At 36.8% G+C, this 25,540-nt stretch overlaps 1 pseudogene; it reads left to right on the top strand.

Annotated features, from left to right (window-relative positions):
* Positions 1 to 1,245, top strand: part of LOC115299269 — a 3,293-nt pseudogene extending 2,048 nt beyond the window's left edge.
* Positions 1,246 to 25,540: the final 24,295 nt, after the last annotated feature.

Below are 25,540 nucleotides of genomic sequence, written 5' to 3'. Positions count from 1 at the left end.
TGGTGCAGCCGCTCTGGAAAACAGTGTGGAGGTTCCTCAAAAAACTATCGATAGAACTCCCTTATGACCCAGCAATAGCATTGCTGGGGATTTACCCAAGAGAGACAGAAATGCTGATGCATAGGAGCACATGTACCCCAATGTTCATAGCAGCACTGTCAACAATAGCCAAAACATGGAAGGAGCCTAAATGTCCATCACCTGACGAATGGATCAAGAAAATGTGGTATATATTCACTATGGAGTACTACATGGCATTGAGAGGGAATGACATATGGCCATTTGTAGGAAAGTGGATGGACCTTGAGGGTGTCATGCTGAGTGAAATAAGCCAGGCAGAGAAGGACAGAAACCATATGTTTGCACTCTTAGGTCTAACAGGAAAATAGGAGAGACCTAATGGAGAACCAGGGGGAGCAGAGGAGGGAGAGAGAGTTGGGAAGAGAGAGGGATGCAAAACTTGAGAGACTATTGAATGCTGAAAATGAACTGAGAGTTGAAGGAGAAGGGGGAGGGGAGAAAAGAGGTGCTGGTGATGGTGGAGGGCACTTAAGGGGAAGAGCACTGGGTGTTGTATGGAAAACAATTTGACAATAAAATATTATGGGGAAAAAACCATAAAAAAAAGTCCAACTATCATTATTAAAATGAGCTCATTAAGAGCTCCTTGAGAGAGCCTGAGTACATGGAGTTTGCCTTTGGTGTTGATTTGAAGTGGATCCCATCTGGCACTGCTAGGCCCTCGTCAACAAATTAAACCTCACCATGGCTAGAACAGGTGAAGAAGGGAACATGCCCAAGACTAGCCTCCTCCTGATAACTGTGCTGGGTGTGTATGATCTTCATGAAAAGCCACTGCACCCAGGAGGAGGAGGTCTGGGAAGTCCTGAGTATGATGGGCGTATCAGCTGATAAGAAGCACTCCATCTATGAGGAGCCCAAGAAGGTCATCCTGGAAGATCTGGTGCAGCTAAAGTACCTGGAATACCACCAGGTACCCAACAGTGATCTGCTCCATTCCTTTGGGGCCTGAGAGACCCATGCTGAGACCAGCAAGATGAGAATTCTGGAGTTCTTAGCCAAGGTTCATGATATCGTTTCCACTGCCTTCCCAGGCCAGTACAAAGAGGCTTTGAGAGATGGGAAGAGGGCACCCGAGCCAGAGGTGCCGCCAGGGCTTCTACCACTGCTTTAGCCACTGCACATGCTGGGGCCATGGCCAACAGCTGGTCCCGCACTAAGTGAAGTCTGGAGCTGGTCTAAAAAGTTATATTTCAAATGCCGAAGTTTGAAGCAGATTGTTTTCTCTGTGGAAGACAAAAGCAGTCAACATTCTAAGTAGTAGATGGCCAGGGTGGATCTGGAAGGAACACAGTGGTAAATATCATCTTTGTATTCCTGTTCTATATGGTAAACTTAAGAGTTCTTTTTTTCCCCTTCTCTTTCTTTTTCTTTCTTTCACTCTTTTTTCTTTTTGTTAACATGTTATTTCTTTAATAGAAAGTTTACATAATTTTCAAATCTAAATTTATTAATGATTTTGGTTACATATTTGTTACTGTTTAATAGATTTAAGATTAGGAGTTTTATTATTTAGTAGAACAAATTGGGAAACCTTTCATACTTACCAGAAAAGAATAAAACACAGCATTGTGTTTCCTTGGAAATGTGAAAAACTTTAGCAGTAAAATTACTGGGATCAAAAAATGGAGTGGATAGAGATGTTCAGAGGGGGTATGTTTAGTTCTTGGTTTTCATCATCCATGTTCTTCTGCTGTTCCTTAGGAACAAAATATGCATACCTGGATTTGCTTAGCTAATTAAAGAATGTAGAAGAAATTAAAAAATTTAAACACTAGGAGGAAAAAAAAGACATGCAAAACTACTCAACAAAATTCTAGCACACCTAATTCAATAGTGCATTAACAGGATCATACACTGTGACCAAGAAGGATTTATCTCTGGGATGCAAGGATGGTTCAACATGAAAATAAACAGAATGAAGGACCAAAACCTCTTCAGCATATCACTAATGTATAAAAAGCAATTTGAGGAAATTCAAGAAAACTACCTCAACAAAATAAAAGCCATATATTAAAAAAAAAAACCTCACAATGAACATCATACTTAACCTTGAAAAGCTGAAAGTTATTCCTTTAAGATCAGAACATGGCAAGGATGCCCATTTTTGCCACTTTAGTCAACATTTGGATGTCTTAACCAGAACAATTAGGCAAGAAAAAATATATTTAAAAAATCCAAATTGAAGAAGAAGTAAAATTATCTTCTTTGTACAGGTAATAGGATCTTATATATATAGAAAACTCTAAAGGTTACATCAAAAAACTTAGGGGCGCCTTGGTGGCTCAGTCAGTTAAGCATCCGGTTTCGGCTCAGGTCAAGATCTCACAGTCTGTGGGTTCAAGCCTTGCATCAGGCTCTGTGCTGACAGCTCAGAGCCTGGAGCCTGCTTCAGATTCTGTGTCTCCCTCTCTCTCTGACCCTCCCTTTCTCGCACTGTCTCTTTCTGTCTCTCAAAAGTAAATAAAAAAAGACATTAAAAAAAGAATTTTACATCAAAAAAGTTAGGCAAATTAAGCAAAGCAGTAGGATAAAACATAAACAAACAAAAATTAATTGCATTTCTATACTCTAACAATGAACAATCTAAAAAGGATATTAGGAAAACAAATCCACTTATTAAGCATCACAAAGAATAAAAATACTTAGGAATTAACCTAACCCAGGAGGTAAAAGAGTTGTACAATAAAAACTACAAAGCATTGCTAAAAACACTAAAGAAAACATAATTATTTGAAAGACATCCCATGTTCATGGATTGAAAGACTGAAAATTATTTAAATGTCAGTACTCCCCAAAGCAACCTACAGATTCAATGCAATCCTTGTCCAAATCCCAATTATTATTTTTTTGTGAAAATAGAAAAATACATCCTAAAATTCATATGGAATCCTAAGGGGCTCCAAATAGTGAAAGCAGTCTTGATAAACAACAAAGTTGGATAACTCAGTCTCCTGATTTCAAAACTTACTACAAACCTTCAGTAACCAAAACAGTGTAGTATTGATCTAAAGATAGGCATGCAGACCAAAAGACTAGAATAGAGAGCCCAGAAATAAACCTTTAGAGATATGGTCAAATAATTTTTGGCAAGAGTTATAAGACCATTCAATGGGAAAAAGATTGTCTTTTCAACAAATGGTTTTGTGAAAACTGAATATCCTCATGCAAAAGAATGAAGATGAACTTCACACAAAAATTTATCCATGAGGCAATGACCTGAGTGTAAGAGCTAAAACTTTAAAACTCTTAGAAGAAAACAGTACAAAAATTTTCAACATTGAATTTAACAATGATTTCTTGGATATGACAGCAAAGGTGTAGGCAATGAAAGAAAAAAAAACCCGGACTTCCTGAAAATTAAAATCTTCTGTACCTCAAAGGATGCTATTAACAGAATAAAGAGGCAACCCACAGAATAGAAGAAAATATTTACAAAAACATGTGATATGGGATTCATCCAGCATATATACAGAACACCTAAAACTTTACACCCCAAAAAATAAATAAATAAAAATGGACAAAGGACTTGAATGGACATTTCTCCAAACAAGATATATGAATAGTCAATAAGTCCATGAATAAATCCTCAGCATCACTAATCATCAGGAAAATGCAAATCAAAACCACAGTGTGTGTGGGGGGGGTGGGGGGGTTCAGCTGGTTAAGCATCTGACTCTTGATTTTGGCTCCAGTCATGATCTCATGGTTCATGAGACTGAGCGCTGCATCTGGCACTGTACTGACAACGTGGATCCTGCTTGGAATTTTCTCTCTTCCTCTCTCTGCCCCTCCCCTGCTTGTGCATGCTCTCTCTCTCTCAAAATAAATAAACTTAAAAAAAAACCCACAGTGAGATACCACTTCACACCCAGTAAGATGGTTACTGTCACAAAAACAAAATAACAAGTGCTGGTGAGGATGGAGAGATTTTTGAAGTCTTATGGACTGTTTGTAGGAATGTAAAATGATACCAGCCATTATGGAAAAGAGACTGGTGGTTCCTCACACAGTTAAAAATAGATTTATTATATGATCCAGCAATTTTACTTCTGTGTATATGCTCAAAAGAAATGAAAGCAGGGTCTTTAAGAGATATCTGTACACTTCTGTGCATAGCAGCATCATTCACAGTAGTTAAAATGTGGAAGCAAAGTATCCATCAACATATGAAAAGATAAACACTATACACACACACACACACACACACACACAGGAATACTATTCATGTTAAAAAGGAAGAAGAGGAATTTTTTTAGAAGAAAAGAAAATTCTGATAAATGTTACAATATGGATGAACCTTGAGGACATTATGCTAAGAGAAATAAGCCAGTCACAAACAGACAGATGCTATATGATTGCACTTACACGAGGTGCCTAGACTAGTCAAAATCAGAGACAGAATGGAGGCTGCCAGGAGTTGGGAGCGTGGGAGAGAAGGTGTTTCATGCATCCAGAGTTTCAGTTTTACTAGATGAAAATAGTTCTAGAGATAAATGGACTTAATACCACTGAACTATACACTAAAAAACTATTAAGATGATATGTTTATTTTATACATATTTTACCACAATAAAAAATGTGGGCGCAACAGATGGAATGTACATTTCCCCAATAATTTCGTATACACGTTATCTTACTGCGGTTTTTTCAACTTGATTGGCCCATTTACCTACATGGTCTTTGAAAAGGAAAATAGCTGCTTATGCCCTTCAAAATACTTACTGTTATTCTCACGGGAGCCCTGGTTCCCAGGGATCATTCAGTGAACTCACTGTTTTGTCCCGTTCCCAGAACATGTACAGATGGATGTACATGGACTGTCAGTTACCACCTGCTCTGGCCCTTGCAGAATGCCCTTCTACACAACAAATCTGAAAGATGTTTACTTGGATGGTTGTGGCTGGAGTCTCTTCTGGTTTGGTGTTCCAATCCTTCCCTCCATATCCAATGATTTACTGGATATTAAATAGTACCCAAGTAGTGATTTAGTCAGTGGTGAGGAAAGGCCAACATAGATGCTCTCCAAATATATCAAAGGATTAACAAACTGGAAACAAGAAACTTTAAGTAATAATTAGAAGAATTTAAATTTGCTGAGCAAAACTGAACACCGGTTAATAGCTTGTTTTCTCCCCAAATCTCTTGTATTTTTTTCTGTTTCACAGACAAAGAAACTAAGACTCAGACTTCATGACTATTACCAACAGATCAACTCTCTCTCCCTTAGGTTCCTAGTGTTTATGGCTATATGTTAACTAATTGGAGTAAAAACTCTCTATCTTAAGTACCTTTGAATTCATCTCAGCAATGAGCACAGTATCTAACAATACTAGGTTTTCAATAAATATTTAACAGAACAAATGTCCTAATAATCAGGACATATGTTTAAGTACAAATTGTCTAGTTTTCTAAAACCCAACTGGCAAGGTTGAATATTGCCTGAGCCATCTTCTTAGTTTTGCTTCCATCATGAAGAAAAGAAAAAAAAAAAGTAAAATAAACTCTTTTCTTTAGATAATAAAGTATTTGTGTTACTTAAACTGCCATTTCTCCAGTTCTAATTATTATGCATTTTATTATAGATTTTCTCTAGTATTTTCTGCAAGAGAAAAATTCTGTTGTATTCTTTTTTAAAAATCTACTTTTCACTTCAGCTTCTTGAACACCTGGAGGACTAATGTGGACCACCCAGAGGAATGTTATCTGAAACCTACCAGCAGCTCATGGTCATGTAAAAATCAATGGCTGACACTATAGTCCTGAGTTATCATTATTTCATCTCTACCATTACCTAGCTGTGACATTGAACAGGTCACTTAACTTCTCTGTACCTCTCTTTCTTTACTAGGGGTATTATGAGGCTCAGAAGAAATAATGTATTTTAAAAAGTTTGTTCTCTGAAAAATATAAAATGTAATGAAAGTACAAAGCATGGTTACAAACTTTTATAAAGTGGAGTCTTATGAATTAAACAAAATCCTATGGGTCCTCATGACCACCCACATTGCCATCTGTGAAAGAAAGGAGAAGTTCTTTGTTTTGTTTTATTTTGTTGCTGCATTCTTTGGCAAAAGGGACTTGTCTCGCTGCTAGACCCATAATAAAAGCAACAATAGCAGCAGAGGCCTGCTTTTGGTAATCAACTATCCACATCCATAAAATATCTCATACTTCCAGGGGCCAGTAGTTAAATTCTCACATTAAAGACCCATGTGCTTGGGGTGCCTGAGTGGCTCAGTTGGTTAAGCGTCGGACTTCAGTTCAGGTCAGGATCTCTCGGTTCATGAGTTCAGAGCCTGCTTCAGATTCTGTGTCTCCCTCTCCCTCTGTCCCTTGCCCTCTCACACTCTGTCTCTTTCTCTCTCAAAAATAAATAAACATTAAAAATTTTTTAAACCGATGTGCTTGGTTCTTCCCCTACTTACTTCAGATCGTGTGCCAATAAGCATATGGAAACAGATCTGAGTGCGTAAATACATAATTTGGTAAAGAAGAACTTTTAGAACAAATGTCACCTTCCCACCAAATAGGAAGGCCTCATGATTATAATCTTGCAGAAATTCTCCCTAGGTAACTAATTTTGTGGATATTGCTGAATGGCATTATTTCCTCATCTTTAGCCTTCTTGAAAATATCTGAAATTAAAGGTTTCTTAGACTAATCTCTTTGGGTTGTAAATAATGGATACCTAACTCAAAGTAGCTTAAGCAAAGAAGGGAATTTATTGACTTGTGAAGTCCAGGTCTTATTTTAACATTGGCTTGTTCCTGTGATATAAGTACTTCCCCATAGTCAAGTTCTGGCTCCCGATGTGACACTACAGGAGGAGGAGCGGGGAAGAAAGGTGCACGGCGGCCGGAGTACAAGCCACTTGAGCACACTCCTATGTGCTAGGTACCATGCTGGGTCAGTTACAGAGGTAAATGGAGTAAAACGTGGTCCCTCTTCTGACCCAGGGAATGAGCAGGGAAGAGGGGAACTCAACATTTATTATGACATTAAGAACCTGCCAGGTGCCTCACACTTATTTCCATTCTCCATTGGTTATAAGAGTTTTGACTCTGGGGCGCCTGGGTGGCTCAGTCGGTTAAGCCTCTGGCTTCTGCTCAAGTCAGATCTCACGTTCATGGGTTCGAGCCCTGCGTCAGGCTCTGTGCTGACAGCTCAGAGCCTGGAGCCTGCTTCTGGTTCTGTGTCTCCTTCTCTCTCTGCCCCTCCCCCTCTCATGCTCTGTCTCTCTCTGTATCAAAAATAAATAAAATATAAACAAACAACAAAAAAAAAGAGTTTTGACTCTGAATCCAGACTGCCTGGGTTTAAACATCAGTACCACAGTGTGCTTAGGGTGTGATTCTGAGCAAGTTACTTCACCTGTGACTCAGTTCTCTCATCTCTAGAAAGAGGATAGTAACAGCATCTGTTTTATAAAGTCGTTTTGGGGATGAAATGAATTGATACATGTAGAGCATTTAAGGTAATTTATCATTCATGGTGATTACTCATCAGGGGTTCACTGTTCAGACATTACTATTGCCATTTTCTAATCCTAAAAAGAGCCATGATTGATATGTATAATGATCTCCAGTGAAGAAACTGAGAGGTTAAGCGATTTTCTTAGAGACAAATAAAATAGGCATAAGTTGGTATTTGATCCTGAGTCTGTATAATTCCAGGTTTCATCCTTGCTGTACATACCACACTAAGAACAACAGCACTGTTTATCATATGCCCATTCTGAACCAGTAGCTTTAAATATGTTTTCTAATGTATTATTCATAATAGTACAATGGATTTGGGTTTTTATTTCCATTTTACAGATAAGAATACTGAGGGTCAGAGGGTTAAGTAATTTTTAAGGCTATCTAGCCAGTTGGGATTTGAAGCAAGTGTGCCAGATTCAAAAAATTTCATCTTAATACTCTGCAAAATGACTTACAAGTATTTTTACCATTATTTGGAGCCATATTTCTTCATTTTACTCGGACCAAAGATGTGGATGATGGGTAATGTGAAAAGTGCCATATAGGGATTCCAAGCAATAGGAATCTAATGTGTAACATAAATAGAAAGAAAGGAGAGAGATTTAGTTTTTGCTTTCCTTATTGTAGGGTTAGAGGACTTCTCAGAGATGGCATTTTAAGTGGGTCTTGTCACATGAATTTTAACAGGCTGATGGTGGTGTGGTGTGCACTTCTTATATAGGAAACTATATGAACAAAAGCATACAGGCATGAGAGTGGATGTATATTTAGTGAATAGCAAACGGACCAGATGGGCATTATGATGGAAAGGTCAGCCTTGATTATAGAGGGTTTTTCTGAGAACCACAGTAAGGAATTTGGCCTTAATTATTTGGCACTAGGAAGCCCCTGAGAAGGGGAATTGCCTGAACTGGGCTGTATTTAGGAAAACAAGGCTTATAGCAGTATGTAGGGTAGACTGCAGTGGAAGGAGTCTGGAGCCAGGAATATGAGTTATATGTTATTGCAATCGTTTATGCAAGAGATTATGAAAGCCAGAATTAGGGTGGAGTTGGACAGCAAGAAATGGCCCTAAGAATTACTAAGAAATAGCATTAACAGGATCGTCCTTACTCATTAAAATACAAACAAACCAAAAACTCTACATGCATAGCTACTGGTGGTACAGTGGCAACAACATTTTAATGCATCTTGCCTGAGTGCCTGACAGAGACAGGTATCATATTCCGTATGCTCAGGAATATAAAGGTAAATATGAAAGAGTTTCTAAACAATTTTCTTCATTACTTACTATTTGCCATGTACTGTTCCAAGCATTTTACATGTATTTTCTAAATTAATTCTCATAACAACCATATGCAGTAGTTACTATTATTTTCTCCAATGTGCAGATGAGGGCACCAGAGGTCAGAGGCAGAATAACGGGCTGAAGCCCACACGGTATCCCCAGCACCTTGCCGGTACACAAGTGCCCCCTATTAGCGTGTACCAGGCCACTCCTCTCTGGGCCCTCCGCAGTGCAGTCGTATCTTAGTTGATCTTTGTGCTTCCACTCTCCCTAAATATCTCTTCTTTACTCAGCAACCAGAATAATGTTTTAAAAAACAAACAGAAGTCACTCCCCAGCTTAAAAGTCATCTGTGGTTTCCCACTGTGTTTAGCATACAATCCCAAATCCTTTCCCACCCTGAATAATTCGTCCTGGCCATTGGCTATCCTGGTCCAACAACACTCACTTTTTTGCAGGCTCTGTTTTAAGCACTTTCCCACCTCGGGGCCTTTGTAAATGCAGTTTTCTCTTAGTGGTCTCATCCTGCATTCTTTATCAGCTAAAATTCTTACATACACTTTTTTGCTCCCTCTGTTTACCAGTTTTGTTTTCGTTTTTATGTGTCTTTGTTGAAGCATTGTACTGAGCCATACTGGAGGTTGGGGCAAAAAAAATAATTAGTAATCTTGATCCTAACATTATTTAATATTTTTATTTCCTTTGACATGGAATTTTGCAGTGATTTTTATTTTTTTAAATATTGCATTAATATGTTTTTGATCTTGCTTATGGAGTTTAGTACCCCTTTATTTTCTTAATGTTTATTTTTTTTGAGAGAGAGAGAGACAGAGACAGAGCATGAGTGGGGGAGGGGCATAGAAAGAGGGAGACACAGAATCTGAAGCAGATTCCAGGCTCTGAGCTGTCAGCACAGAGCCTGACACTGGGCTCGAACTCACGATCGTGAAATCATGACCTGAGCCGAAGATGTACACTCACCCAACTAAGCCACCCAGATGCCCCTGGAAGGGGGGTACCCCTTTAAAACTTACACCAGAGGCAAGAGCCTCCCTCTTCTCACTCTTGTCCTAGCCTTGGTTATCTGTCTCTTTCACTAACCTGAAAGCTTCAGGATAGAGGGGCCCTGTCTGTTTTATTCACTACTACATCCACTGTGTGTAGCAGAGTTACTGGCATAGAAAAAGCAGAAATTTGCTGAATGATTGAATGAGTGATCAAATGTATCATCACATTTCATCATCATCTAACCCTGCTTTGGGGTTTTCTCTCCTGTTCATAGATAAAGAAACTGACGCTTAAAGACATTAAGTTACCTGGTCAAAGTACATAGAACAGCTAATTCGTGCACAGAAGAGCTGGAATTGGAATCCGACTCTCCGACATTAGACCCAGGACTTTCCTAGTTCACAAGCCCCTATCCTGAGGTGCATCCAAACAAAAGCTAAATAGACCTTTACCAGGGCTGTTGCAGAAAGAAGTGCTGGAATTGTATGGGAAGCTGGACTAGCTGACTGACCAGTTCTCTTCCAATACTTAATGTTCTTTAATTCCATGATGATCACATTATAATATAACCTACAGTCTCTGTAGAACTTGGTAAATCCAGTGTATTCATCTGCAAAGTAGGAAAATGGCACGCATCTAACGGGCTTGTTGGGAGCATTAAATAAGATGCTCTCTGTCAGTTGCCTAATACAGTGTTTGCCATATAAGAAATTTCAAATGTCATTAATCTCAATAATAGTAAAAATAAACGACTTTGGTGAAAGTAAGAACTCTGGAGTTTGAAAGTAAAATAATGTCTTCCTCCCTCGACTTTTGCAGGAATCTCCACTTTTCCATTTGGAAGAAGAGAATTAGACTCCTATGTCACTTCTGCACCTACCTTCCTGGTAAGAGGCTGGTCCACCTTGTTTGAAAGTTTAGAGTCACAGGCTCTGAGAGTAACAGAAATAGACCCACACACAAGACCACCTGGTTTTCACCTAACTCTCCCGTCTCGTTACTTTCTCAAGTGGAACTAATTTCCAGGAGCCTGTAACAAGCCTCTTTCCTGGCTCTTTCCCTTTAGGCAGAAAAAACTTCTTCCTTGAGAGGAACAGGGAGAAGGCTCCACTTCACAGAAAACTTCTCTCCAGCAAAAGCAGGATTCTCTATAGAAACTCTCCACATGGAAAGAAGGGAGAAGAGTGAGGTTCATCTACAGAGAGTAAAGTCAGACTGAATGTTTCACAGGAGGGAGTATGGTTCCAATCAGCTGATGTTGCACGTGGCAGCCTCTTGGCTCCTCTCCTTCACCTTTGCTGATGCCAAAATCTTACTCCAAGAAGGCAGAACGAGGCCAGTGATAGAATCATACCCAGTGCAGTGCTCCCCACTGGGGTCAACTTCGTAACCTCTAGAATGGTGTGGGTCTTGTAACAGACACCCAATAAACGCATGCTGAGTGACTGATAAAACTCAAGTGTGTAATGGACAACTTTACACACATGCTCACACATCTGCAGCCTCTGATATGAGGCAGCCGCCTGCAGACACTTTTTCCTTTGAATTCCCTTTTATGCTTTTTCTTTCACTTTCTTGGTTCATTTCTTTGCCCCTTCCCATCTTTACGTTCACTCACATATACACATGCATGTATGGGCACATGCACACATCTCCTTCAAAATCAAAAAGATGTGGAGGTATAACAGATCAATTTTACTTATACTTCAAGTGCAATGTACTGTAGGAAAATTTCCTATTGTGCTGCTAGTTCAGTTGTTGCAAAGATGAATGCAGGGCTTGACTGAGTTGGCTTCAATAGCTAGATAATTTAAGATTCTGTATCATTTTAGGATGAGTTGGTGAGGCATGCTGGCTATTCAAATCTAAGCGAAGTACACAGGAGAGCAGATTCTGAGACTCTGCCAATGGATAAGTACTGTGTCCCAAGCCACAAAGACTGGCACTTGATGAGGGTCTGACTGTAAGAGTAGGGCATGCTCTGAACTTGGCAGGAAGTACAACGTAGTTGAGCACAAAAATGGCCCCTTTGCCATGTAAACTTTGAAGCTTATCCCTTCAAGAGGTATAATCTATTCACCATCCATTGATTCTCCACCCATTTGACCATTTAACCTATTTTGTCATGTGTCAAGTGGATGCTTGAAAATAACTTGCTCACTGGGACTTGCCTCTTCTCTCTTGCTGATATTGGAACCCTGACCATCACCACCATGGGAAGATTCCTAGGCCAGCCTGCTGAATGATGTGAGATGCTTTTCCCTGTCACCCTTATCACCCAAGCCAACAGACACTGACCATCAGTAGCAGAATCATCTACCTGACCAGCACATGAGTGAGTCTGGTGAAGCCCAGAAGAATCACCCAAACAAGCCACGTCCAAATTACCAACATACAGCATTATATGCTAGATGGTTGTTTTAAGCCACTAAGTTTAGAAATGGCTTCTTTTCGTTATGCTTCAAACAATAACTGCTATACAAGGGTTTCAAATGGGTCATTAGTCTAAGGATTTGAGAATAAGAATTCAGTAAACAGAACAACAGCTTTGGGAACAAAAAAGGAGGCTAGTAACATGAACATAAAACAGGTGCAAGACCTCAGAAAAAGAAGCAAATTTGTAAGATTTGGGGACCTCACACTAGAGTTAGACAGTCTTAAAAGTAGGCATGGTTATGGTTAACATCAAAATGTGGACAGAATGTGTTAAGTGCCTTCAAGACCAGGTTAGGACTATTGCTAGGAACATTGGGTTTAAAAACTTCCCACCCATCTCTTTTATAATTACTATTCACAGAAGCTATTCCAAGCCTTTTCCAAACTCCCCAGGAGCTAAATCACACTTCAGTTTTCTTAGTCTCTTTCAGGACTCAATCAATGTTCTGTCACAGGAGGTAGAGTCTTAACCACTGTCATCCAGAGTTGCCTCCCTTTCCCCTACATGATGGAAGAAAGGTCCTCCTTATGCCTGATGTCCCTCATCTACCTGTGCTTTAGATCCACGGAGAAGATTTCCATCACTAATTTCCTCTCTTCCATATCTTCACTCTCTTTCCTTTAACTCAGTTTCCCCCATAAGAATGGAAATATTCCAATAAGTTCCATTTTAAAAAGTCTCCCTTATTCCACTTTGTTCTTGTGACCACCTTGTTTCTCTCTTCCCCTTTATTGTCAAATTCTGGGAGAAAGTGGTGCACTTATTGCTCCTATATCTTCCCTTCATATAGCTTACAACTTTGATTTTTTTTTTTTTAATGTCTGCCCTTAACACTCCATGAAATTGCTCTCACCCAAAGCTGGGAACCAGAGTAAGCCTGACACAGGCAGTGACAGTAACCTCCTTCTTCCTGATTATGTGTGAAAGGTTACAGTAATCTCTCAGACGTTCTAGTTTCCCTTAGGATATTTTCCTGGAAGTGATCTGCAACTTCTCCAGAAGACATCCAAACAGAGGATGTCTGCTCAATTATTTATTAGGAATTGTCCTCCTTGGTTTAAGAATTTAAAAGGAATGGATGACAAGGCTAGAGCTGAATTCTGGTCAATCATAAGGGATCTGTATGATACTGAGGTTCTTTATGACTGAAAACTCATAGCCAGAGGGCTACTTACTTGTAAAAGGTCATGCTAATACCATTAGCCCAGAAATAGTCACTGGGTTTACAGTCCAGGAGATCAGGATAGATGGGAAAAGAAAGAGTAAGTCGTAGTCTAAGTTTTATATCTGGGAGTTAATAAGTCTAGAAAGGGCCATGCAATAGGTTTTTCCACTGGAACTTATAACCTATAAATTGGAAACACTCACGTCTCTGATTTTACTTGCCACCTTGCTGGTGCCAACCTGTCTGGTTTACTCAAGTTTTTGTCACTGAGACCTCCTGTCACAGTTTTGTTCTAGAAAAAAACGATTTCCAATCAAACCAAGCAGCAGGAGAAAAAAGAAAACAGAGGTTGTTTTTGTTTTGTTTTGTTTTGTTTTTTTCCTGACTTCTGCAATTCAGTAAAATGCAGGGAATGGGAATGGCCAGAATACTAAAAGTCTAGATCCAGAAACAAGTCTTCCTAAATACTAAAAAAAGCACTCACAAAAAGCCAAATAGACAAGGCTCTTTAAGAGCTACTTAAACTGGGGAAGTTCCAGAAATTAACAGGGAACACTAAAAGTAAACATCTATGTTAAATGAGTAGATGTAATGCACTACTGTTACCTAATGAAAGAAAAAGTCTTTCCAACTGGACAACAAAGCAAAACTCACACTTACACTAAAACTAACACCTAAAATAAAGTAACTGAAAAACCTGATGAGCAGGGCGCCTGAGTGGCTCAGTTGGTTAAGCGTCCAACTTCGGCTCAGGTCATGATCTCATGGTTCATGAGTTCAAGCTCTGAGTCAGGCTCTGTGCTGACAGCTGGGAGCCTGGAGCCTGCTTCAGATTCTGTGTCTCCCTCTCTCTCAGCCCCTCCCCTGCTTGTGTGCATGCTCTCTCTTACTCTCTGTCAAAAATAAATAAAAATTAGAGAAAAAAAACCTGATGATCAAAGACTGTGCAAATACACAGTAGGTAGATGCAAACAAAAACAAGGTGAAGGTCTAAACTTAACACAAGATTAAATTTAACTTGAAAAAAAGTAGAAAACAAAGAATACTTTGTAAGGTTAAATTTTCTATCAACAAAAAATACAAAACAGTTATAGCAAATAATTTAACATCATAAAGCAAAAACTATAGGAGATAAAAAGAAAGAATTGGTAAAACAAACTAGTGATAACAGACTAATTACCCCATTTATATTAACTCCCATCTATATAACTCTCTGACTATGACAGATGAAAAGCCCATAAAATATTTCCCACAACTAGCCAAATATTAAGCCACAAAGAAGGCTTAAAAAATTCCCCAAATTGGAAACCTTACAAGTTCTATTCTCTAAACATAATATAATAAAACTGGAAATTAACACCAAGTCAGAACACAAAAAATATCTCATCACTTGGAAATTAAAATTCTAACTTAAAGAATTTCTTATGAATTCTTTGAATGCCTAAGAAAAAGAAAACCCTAATACAAATTAGAGAATTTAGAAAACAAAAGTTCCTAAAATGCTACATATTGGATCTATGAGTTAGCAAGTAAAAAATAAAATGGTGCTCACAAGAAAATTTATAAGCTTAGATATTTATTTTAATAAAGAATAAAAATCAGTATTTAACACAAAAATTGGAAAAAGAAAAACCAACTTAAAATGGGAAGCAGAAGAAAATTAACAGAGAAAAGACAAAAATTTGTTACCTAAGTAATACATATAAATAGGAAAGACCATATCAAAAATTCCAAGCTGATAGTTGAAAAAAAACCACAATGGTTACCACTAGCCAATAAATTGAAGAAAAATACACAAAGAGAGAAAGCATAAAAATCACACATACAAAAAAATTATGAGGAAATACTTATAGACATAGAAAAAATAAAAGGTTATAATATTCTTTGCTTAATGTTATAGAGACAAATTTTAAAAGTTGATTGAAATGGACATTGATCTAAAAAATATAAATTATAAGATCTAACTCTAGAAGAAATGGAAAATCTAAACAATTCTATGGAAGAAACAGAAGTTGTTAATGAGGTACCCCTTCATGATTTATCATGATGAACACTCAGTAACGTACACAATTGTTGAATTATTATATTGTACATCTGAAACTAAGAGAACACTGTATGTTAATTATACTTGAATTTAAAAAATACTCTAGATTCAGATGTTTTCATAAGGAAGTTATGCCAAATACTTAAGAAGTTCTTAACTGGTCCTGAATATATAAAACAGATGCATTTCATTAAGTATTACATTGATATCAAAACATGTACAAGATTCCCTAAGAAAAGGAAACTGCCAACCAAAGTAATATATTGCTATCAGGACAAGAATCCTAGGTGAAATATTAACAAATATAATTCAGGTATTAAAAAACTAATGGCTAGATAGGATTTATTCAAGAAATGCAAAGAAGGTTCCATTAGAATTGATCAAATGAGAGAAATAACATTATAGAGGTAACACTTCTCTAAGTGTTTCCTAGGTCCTAGTCATTATTCTAAGCACTCTACATATGTTAACTCACTATTTTTTGTGACATCCATATGAAATAAGAATCATTATTCTATCTTATAAAGAAATTGCTATTGAGAAGCATTAAGAAACTTGACCTGGATTATACACTTAGTAAGTGACAGACACACTTTCCGGAGCCCAAGCAATGACTGACTTGAGAATCTATCTTCCAAATCACTATGGTATACTGCCTTTCTTTTATCATCATAGATTCTAAAACACTCTTTGAAACAATCCAACATTCCTTCCTGAATTTTAAAATATACTCATAAAATAGAAAGATATGAATATTTCCTTAATATAATAAAATATATCTATTTGTTTTAAACACAGATTACACTTAATAGAGAAACCATTAGAAGCATTCCAACTAAAGTCAAGAATAGAAGAATTATATTTCTTTGGTATTCTTGTGAATCAGATGTTTTCTTAATTTACTTTTCAAATAGTTCCTTTTTGTATATAGAAATGCAACTGATTTTTATATGTTGATTTTGTATACTGTAACTTTACTGAATTAGTTTATTTGTTCTACAGATTTTTTGGTGGATCTTTAGGTTTTTCTAAATAGAAGATCATGTCACATCCAAACATATAATTTTATATCTTCTTTTTTGATTTGAATTCTTCTTATTTCCTTTTCTGGTCTAATTGTTCTGGCTAGGACTTCCAGTCTATTATGAAGAGATGTGGCAAGAGTGAATATCCTTGTCTTGTTCCTGATGTTAGAGGAAGTTTTTCACTATTGAGTATGATGTAAGTTGTGGGCTTTACATAAATAGCTTCATTATGTTGAGGTACATTCCATCTATATCAGGTTTGTTGAGCCTTCTTATCCAAAAAGGGTGATGAATTCTGTCAAATGCTTTTTCTTCGTCTACCGAGACTGACTTTTATCTTTCATTTTGTTGTTGTGGTGTATCACATTGACTGATTCACATATGTTGAAACATCCTTGCATTCCAGGGATAAATCTCACTTGATCATATTAATATGATCCTATTAATGTGTTGTAGTGCTAGTTTCTGTGTGTGTGGATGTGTGTGTGTGTGTGTGTGTGTGTGTGTGTGACATTTATGTTTATCAGGAATATTGGCCAGTAGTTTTCTTTTCTTGTAGAGTCTTTGTCTGATTTTGGTATTAGGAAAATGCTGGACTCAAAATGAAATGAGAAGTATTCCTTCCTCTTCAATTTTTTGAAAGAGTTTGAGAAACACTGGCATTGTTTTTTTAAATATTTGGTAGATTTCACTAGTGAGGCCATTTGGTCCTGGGATTTTCTGTGTCAGGAGGTTTTTGATTACTAATTTAATCTCCTTTTTATTATTGATCTGCTCAGCTTTTCTATTTCTTCATTATTCATTCTTGGTAGTTTGTATGTTTCAAGGAATTTATCTATTTCCTCTATGTTATCCAATTTGCTGGCATATAATTTTTCATAGTATCTTTTATGACCCTTTGTATTTCTGTGGCATTGGTTGCAATATTTCCTCTTTCATTTCTGATTTTAACCTGAATTTTCTCTTTTTTTTTCTTAGTATAGATAAAGGTTTATCGATTTCATCTTTTTAAAACACCACCTATGGTTCTACTGATTTTTTTCCTATTGTTTTCAGGGTCTCAATTTCATTTATTTGTAGTATAATTTTTATTGTTTCCTTCCTTCTGCTGACTTTGGGCTTAGTTTGGCCTTTCTCTAGTACCATAAGGCATAATTTTGGGTTGTTTATATGAAACATTTGTTTCTTAAATATAGGTGTTTATTGCTGTAACTTCCCTCTTAATCTCCTTTTGTGGCAGGCAAAAGACTTGTGCATTGAAAACTATAAAACATGGATGACAGAATTGAAGAAGAAACAAATAAAAGGAAAGATAACCTGTGTTCATAACTTGTAAGTTGATACTGCTAAAGTGTGCGTGCTCCCCAAAGCAATGTATAGATTCAATGATATCCCCATCCAGATTCTAACAAAACTTTTTACAGAAATAGAAAACACAACCCTAAAATTCATATGGAACTGCAATAGACACAGAGGAGCCAAAGTGATCTAAGAAAGAAAAACAAGGGGTGCCTGGGTGGCTTAGTCAGTTCAGTGTCCAACTCTTGGTTTCAGCTCAGATCATGATCTCACGGTTCTTGAGTTCAAGCTCTGCATCAAGCTCTGCTCTGGCAGTACGGAGCCTGCTTGGGATTCTCTCTCTCTCTGCCCCTGCCATGTGCTCTCTGTCTTAAAATATAACAATAAAAAAAAGAACAAAGTTGGAGGCATCATACTTTCTGATTTCAACGTATAGCAAAGCTATAGTAATTAAATCAGTAATGTACTGGCATAAAGACATATAGACCACTGGAACAGAAGAGAAACCCCAGAAAGAAATCCACACATATATTGTCACCGATCTGTAACAGGGTATGTTAACAACACGTAATGGGGAAGAGACAGCCTCTTCAACAACTGTGCTGGCAAACTGTATATCCACATATAAGAGAATGAAATTTGACCCCTCCTTTGTATCATACATAAATCAGTGCAAAATGGATTAAAGACTTGAACATCAGAACTGAAACTGTAAAACTCCTAGAAAAAAACAGAAAAGCTTCTTGATATTGGCCTTGGAAATGATTTCTTGAATATGACACCAAAGCACAGGCAAAAAAAAAAAAAAAAAAGAAAGGAAAGGAAAAAAAGAAAAAACCTAAAATAAACAAGTGGGTCTATATCAAACTAAAAAATCTTCTGCATAGCAAAGGAAACTGAACAGAACGAAAAGGCAACGTACAGATGGGGGGAAATACGTGCAAACCATGACTGATAAAGGGTTAATTTTCAAAATATATAAGGCACTCCTACACATCAATAGTAAAAAAACTACCCTATTTTTGAAATGGGCAAAATACTTAAAAAGATATTTCTCCAAAAAAGACATGCAAATGGCCAACAGGGATATGAAAAGATGCTCAATATCATTAATTATTATAGAAATACAAATCAAAACTACAATGAGAGATCACCCTATCATATCTGTTAGGTTATGGAGAAATCAGGACACATGTATACTGTTGGTGGGAATATAAACTCCTATAGCCACTATGGAAAACAGTATGGAGATTCCTTAAAAAATTAGAAATAGAATTACCAAATGATCCAGCAATCCCACTTCCAGGTATCTATCCAAAAGAACTAAAATGAGGATCTTGAAGAGGTATCTCCACTCCCATCTTCACTGCAGCACTAGTCATAGTAGCCAAAATATGGACATAATCTAAATGTTTATTGATAGATGAATGAATAAAGAAAGTGTGCAATATACATGCAAGGGAATGTTATTTGGCTTTAAAAAGGAAATCCTCCAATATTCAATAACACATATGAACCCTGTGGACATCTGCTAAGTGAAATAAACAAGTCACAAAAGGATAAATACTACATGACTCCACTTATATGGGATATCTTAAATAGTCAAAGACATAGAAGCAGAGAATACAGTAGTGGTTATTATGGGCTAAGAACTGGGAAATATAGGGAGTTGTTAAGCAGTGGATATAAAGTTTCATTTATGCTAGATTAGTAAGTTCTAGATCTGCTATATAACAGTGGCTATAGTTAACAATATAGCATTGTGTACTTCAAAATTTAAAAGGGTACATCTCATGTTAAATGTTCCTACTACCAAAAAATAAATAAATAAAAAGGGGACAGAAGGAAACCCTGGGGGGTGTTAAATGTGTCTATTACCTTGATTGTGGTGATGATAATATGGGAGTTTGCATATGCCCAAACTCATTAAATTAAACATGTTAAATATGCTCAGTACCTTGTAATAATTTATATCTCAAAATGTTGTTTTAAAAAAAAAGAGGAAGGACACCCATATAACTACTATTTTCTTTAACATTATTTGGAGTACTAGAAAACCCAATGAGACAAGAGAAATAAATTTAAAATGTGAAAATTAGAAAGGAGAAAAAGCTTATCATTACATTTAGATAACATAATTGTTCAATGGAAAACCCAAGATGACACATTTTTTAAAATTATAAACAATAAGTTAAATTCAAGAAAGTAGCAGCCCCTCTGACCAATCAATTCCTATCACCTGAGTGACCCAACATGAGACCAGAAGAACTGCCTAGCAGAGTCTACTGTGACTAAGTAAAGTGGCTATTGTTTTAAGATGCTAAATGTTTAAATGATTTTTTATGCAGCAGGAGATAACTGATACAATATATGACAAATGTGGTATATCAAATCAGTGAAGAAAAGATTCATTATTTAATATATCTACTTGGAGAACATGTAGTCATCTAGAAATAAATTAGGTATCTATTTAAATCATACCTTAAATTTTAAATCCATACTTTATATTTTTCTAGGATTAATTCCAAATAAAGAATACATTCAAATTAGAAATATAAAAACATAAGAAACTATAAGAAGTCATGGGAACTTTTTACAACATTAGGAGCATGAAGATGAACATTCTAACTACATATTAAACACATAAATCATAGAATAAAAACACTGATATATTTAACAACATAAAAATGAAAACTCCATGTGTGGCATAATATCATGATAGGAAAAAAGAATAAAAAGACAAATTATAAACTGGGAGAAAATAGTTTCAATGTTTCTTACAAAAAAAGGACTAATATTATTACTATATAAGGAACTCCTATAAAATTACTACAAATAATGTATAGATTCAACAGAAAACTGGAAAAATTATTTTATTTATCTATTAAATTTCTTTCATGTTTATTTATTTAAGAGAGAGAGAGCTAGAGAAAGAGACCTCATGTGGGGACAGGCAGAGAGAGGAGAGGATTCCAAGGAGGCTCCAGGATATCTGTGCAAAGCCTGACATGGGGCTCAATCTCACAAACTGTAAGATTATAACCTGAGTGGAAATCAAGAGTCTGATGCTTAACTGACCAAGCCAGCCAGGTGCCCCTAGAAAAAATGATTTTAATATGCAAGTCACAAAAAAGGAAATACAAATAGCTCTTTAAAATATGAAGATACATATGGTAAGAAACATACCTCACTAATGGTAAGCAATACTTTATTTAAAGATTCACTTTGACACTATTTTTCACTTAAGTGTGCAAAGGGCAAAGTTTTATAACATGCTGTGGTGTCACATGTTGAAAAATGGGCACTTTCCTTTTGTTTGTTTCAATTTTGTATTTAAATTCTAGCTGGTTAATATATAGTGTAATATTAGTTGGAGTAGTAGAATTTAGTGATTCATCACTTACAGTTAACACCCAGTGCTCATCACAAGTGCCCTCCTTAATACTTATCACCTATTTAACCCATCCCCACACCCATTTCCCCTCCATCAACTTCTCAATAGCTTCTCTATAGTTAAGAGTCTGTTTTGTGGCTTGACTCTCTCTCTCTCTCTTTTTTTTTTTTTTGGTCTCCTATGTTCATATGTTTCATTTCTTAAATTTCACATATGAGTGAAATCATATGGTATTTGTCTTTCTCTGACTTATTTAGCTTAGCATAATACACTCTAGCTCCATCCGTGTCATTGCAAATGGCAAGCTATCATTCTCTTTAATGACTTAATTTTACATATATATCACATTTTTTAATCCATTCATCAGTTGATGTATGTGTGGGCTCTTTCCATAATTTGTCTATTGTTGATAATGTTGATATAAACATCAGGGTGCATGTGCCTCTTTGAATTTTCATATCCTTTGAATAAATTCCTAGTTGTCAGGTAGTTCTATTTTTAAGTTTTTGAGGAACCTCCATACTGTTTTCCAGAGTGGCTGCCCCAATGTGCATTTCCTCCTACAATGTTAAAAAGGGTTCCCTCTTTCCATATCCTCACCAACATCTGTTGTTTCCTGTGTTGTTAATTTTAGCTGTCTGACAGGTCTGAGGTGGTATCTCATTGTAATTTGATTTGTATTTCCCTGAAGATGAGTGATATTGAGCATCTTTTAATGTATCTGTTATCTATCTGTAAATGCTCTTTGGAAAAATGTCTGTCTATTCATGTCTTCTGCCCATTATTTGTTCTTTGGGTGTTGAGTTTGATAAGTCCTTTATAGGTTTTGGATACTAATTCTTTATTAGATATGTAATTTCAAATATATTACCCCACTTTGAAGGTTTCCTTTTAGTTTTGTTGATTGCTTCCTTCTATTTACAGAAGTTTTTTTATCTTGATCAAGCCCCAATAGTTCATGTTTGCTTTTTATTTCCCTTGCTTCTGGCAACATGTCTAATAAAAAGTTGCTCTGGTCAAGGTCAAAGAGATTGCTGCCTGTGTTCTCCTCTAGGATTTTGATGGGTTTCCTGGCTCACATTTAGGTGTTTCATCCATTTTGAATTCATTTTTGTATATGGTTTAAGGAAGTGGTCCAGTTTCATTCTCCTGAATGTCACTGTTCAGTTTTCAGTGACACCATTTGTTGAAGAGACTGTCTTTTTTCCATTGGATATTCTTTCCTGCTTTGTCAAAGATTAATTGACCATATAGTTGTGGGTCCATCTCTGGGTTTTCTACTCTGTTCCATTGATCTATGTGTTTGTTTTTCTGCAAGTATCATACCATCTTGATGACTACAGCTTTGTAATATAGCTTGATGTCTGGACTTGTGATGCCTCCAGCTTTGCTTTTCTTTTTTGCAACTGCTTTGGCTATTCAGAGTCTTTTGTGGTTCCATACAAATTTTAGGATTGTTTGCCACAGCTCTGTAAAAGTTGTTGGTGGTATTTTGATAGGGAGTAAATGTATAGATTGCTTTAGGTAATATAGACATTTTAACAATATTTGTTCTTCCTATCCATGAGCATGGAATGTGTTTTTCTATTTCTTTGTGTCCTATTCAGTTTCCTTAACAAGTGTTATAGAGTTTTCAGAGTACAGGTCTTTTACTTCTTTGGTTAGATTTATTTCTAGGTATCTTATGGTTTTGCTGCAATTGTAAATAGGATCGATTCCTTGATTTCTCTTTCTGGTGCTTCATGATTGGTGTATAAAAATGCAACAGAATTCTGTACATTGATTTTGTATCCTGTGTCTTTACTCAATTCATATATCAGTTCCAGAAATTTTTTTTGGTGGAGTTTTTTGGGTTTTCTACATAGAGTATCATGTTATCTGCAAATAGTGAAAATTGGTCTTCCTTCTTGCCAATGTGGATGCCTTTTATTTATTTATTTATTTTTTTGATATCTGATTGCTAAAGCCAGCACTTCCAGTACTATGTTAAATAATGATGGTAAGAGTAGACATCCTTGTCTTTTTCTGACAGAAGAGGAAAAACTGTCAGTTTTTCCCCATTGAGTATGATTTTAGCTATGAGTCTGTCTATGGCTTTTATGATGTTGAGGTATATTCCCCCTATCCCTATTTTATTGAGGGATTTTATCAAGAACAGATGCTGTCCTTGGTGAAACACTTTTTCTGCATCAATTGGGAGGATCATATGGTTCTTATCTTTTCCTTTGTTAATGTGGTATATCACATTGATTTGTGAATACTGAAACACCCTTGAAGCCCAAGAATAAGTCCCACTTGATGGTCATGAATGATTCTTTTAATGTACTGTTGCATTTGATTTGCTGGTATTTTGCTGAGAATTTTTGAATCCATGTTCATCACAGAGATTGGCCTGTAATTGTCCTTTTTAGCAAGGGTCTTTTACTGGTTTTGGAATCAAGGTAATGCTTGTCTAGTGGAATGAGTTTGGAAGTTTTCTTCTATTCCTATGTTTTGGAATAGCTTGAGAAAATAGGTATTAAGTCTTCTTTAAATGTTTGGTAGAATTCCCTTGGGAAGCCATCTGGCCTTGGACTTCTGTTTCTTGGGAGATTTTTATTACTATTCCAATTTCTTTGCTGCTATTGGTCTGTTCAGATTTCTTAGACTGATTTTAGGAATATAAACTTATAGCAATATCCATCAAAATTATAAACATATGCAGTTATATTTATTGGGATTTATCCTATATAGGAAATATTTGCATTGTGTGAAATGTATGTTAAAAGCGTGTAATGTCAGGAGCACCTCAGTGGCTCAATCAGTTGAGCATCCAACTCTTGATTTTGGCTTAGGTCATAATCTCAAATTATGAAATCAAGCCCTAACTTGGGCTTGTGCTAACAGCATGGAGCCTGCTTGGGATTCTGTCTCCCTTCTCTCTTTGTCCCTCTTCCTACCTGTACTCTCACTCTCTCTCAAAATAAATACATAAAACTTAAAAGAAAAAGTAATGTCCGGGGCACCTGGGTGGCTCAGTCAGTTAAATAAGTGTCTGACTTCAGCCCAGGTCATGATCTCATGGTTCATGAGTTTGAGCCCTGCATCCAGCTCTTTGCTGACAGCTTGGAGCCTGAGGCCTGCTTCGGATTCTGTGTCTCCCTCTCTCTCTCTGCCCCTCTCCCACTCGTGCTCTCTCTTTCTCTCTCTGTCTGTCACTCTCTCAAAAATAAACATTAAAAAAAGTAATGCCAGCATTTTTCTAATTTCAAAATATTGGAAAAGAAATAAACCTAATCACTAAGAAATTGATAAAATAAATTATGGTATATTCTCTTACTTATTATCTTTATGGGGCGCCTGGGAGGCTCAGTCAGTTATGTGGCCAACTTCAGCTCAGGTCATGATCTCATGGTTTGTGGGTTCGAGCCCCACACTGGGCTCTGTGCTGACAGCTCGGAGCCAGGAGCTTGCTTCAGATTCTGTGTCTCCCTCTCTCTCTGACCCTCCCTTGCTCATGCTCTGTTTCTCTCTGTCTCAATAATACACATTAAAAAAAAAGAACAGAAAGGCAAACTATGCCTGTAAAATGCTCAGTACAGTGATGAATACATATATTTGACAATTTTATTTATTACTATTTAATGTTAGTTTTGTGAACACAGAATATTTATATCTGATACCAGTAGGAATCAGGGCTATAAAAGCAAGATCATTCCTTAAATTCCAGATGACAGCATGTGGAGTTTACTCTATGGGAAATGAGGGAGTGACTGGAGCTTTTGGAAGCCTGTCATACTGGGGGAATTTACCCTGGCAGCAAGTTGCTGGGTGTGTTGTGAGGGCTGGAAGGAACAGGAGCTTAGAGACTAGAGGGAAAGAAATTGAATAGGAAACAATGGCTGCAGCTGATGCATGAGGTAACATGGTCCTGAACTAGGAAATGATAGCAGAGGTGGGAAGGAAGTTATAAACTTGAGGGACACTGTGAAAGAAAGAAGGAGAATGTGTAGTATCTATTTGAACCTAGAAAGGAAACCAAAGTTATATTTGATTTTTTGAGCTTTAATGACTAAGACTACTGCGGTGCTACACTAAAAAGCAGAAAACCAAGACAAAAATGATTTTGGAGAGAGGGAGAATAATTTGTTTAAAAGGTACTATGAAATTTAAGTGCAATGTGCTATCCGCAGCTGGAAATGCAGAATGAGAATTCAAGAGTGCTGGGGCTGGAGATGTGCCACCTTCCAAGTAATGGTAGAGAGCAGGTTGCCGGATGACTTCTCTGAAAGTAAAATGGTCCAGGTAAGAACCTTCACTGACAATCTGAACCTCG

The sequence above is a fragment of the Suricata suricatta genome, chromosome 8, assembly GCF_006229205.1.
Source record: "Suricata suricatta isolate VVHF042 chromosome 8, meerkat_22Aug2017_6uvM2_HiC, whole genome shotgun sequence".
NCBI lineage: Eukaryota > Metazoa > Chordata > Mammalia > Carnivora > Herpestidae > Suricata > Suricata suricatta.
Note: the sequence above shows the minus strand (reverse complement) of the source record. Positions and strands in the feature narration are given on the sequence as shown.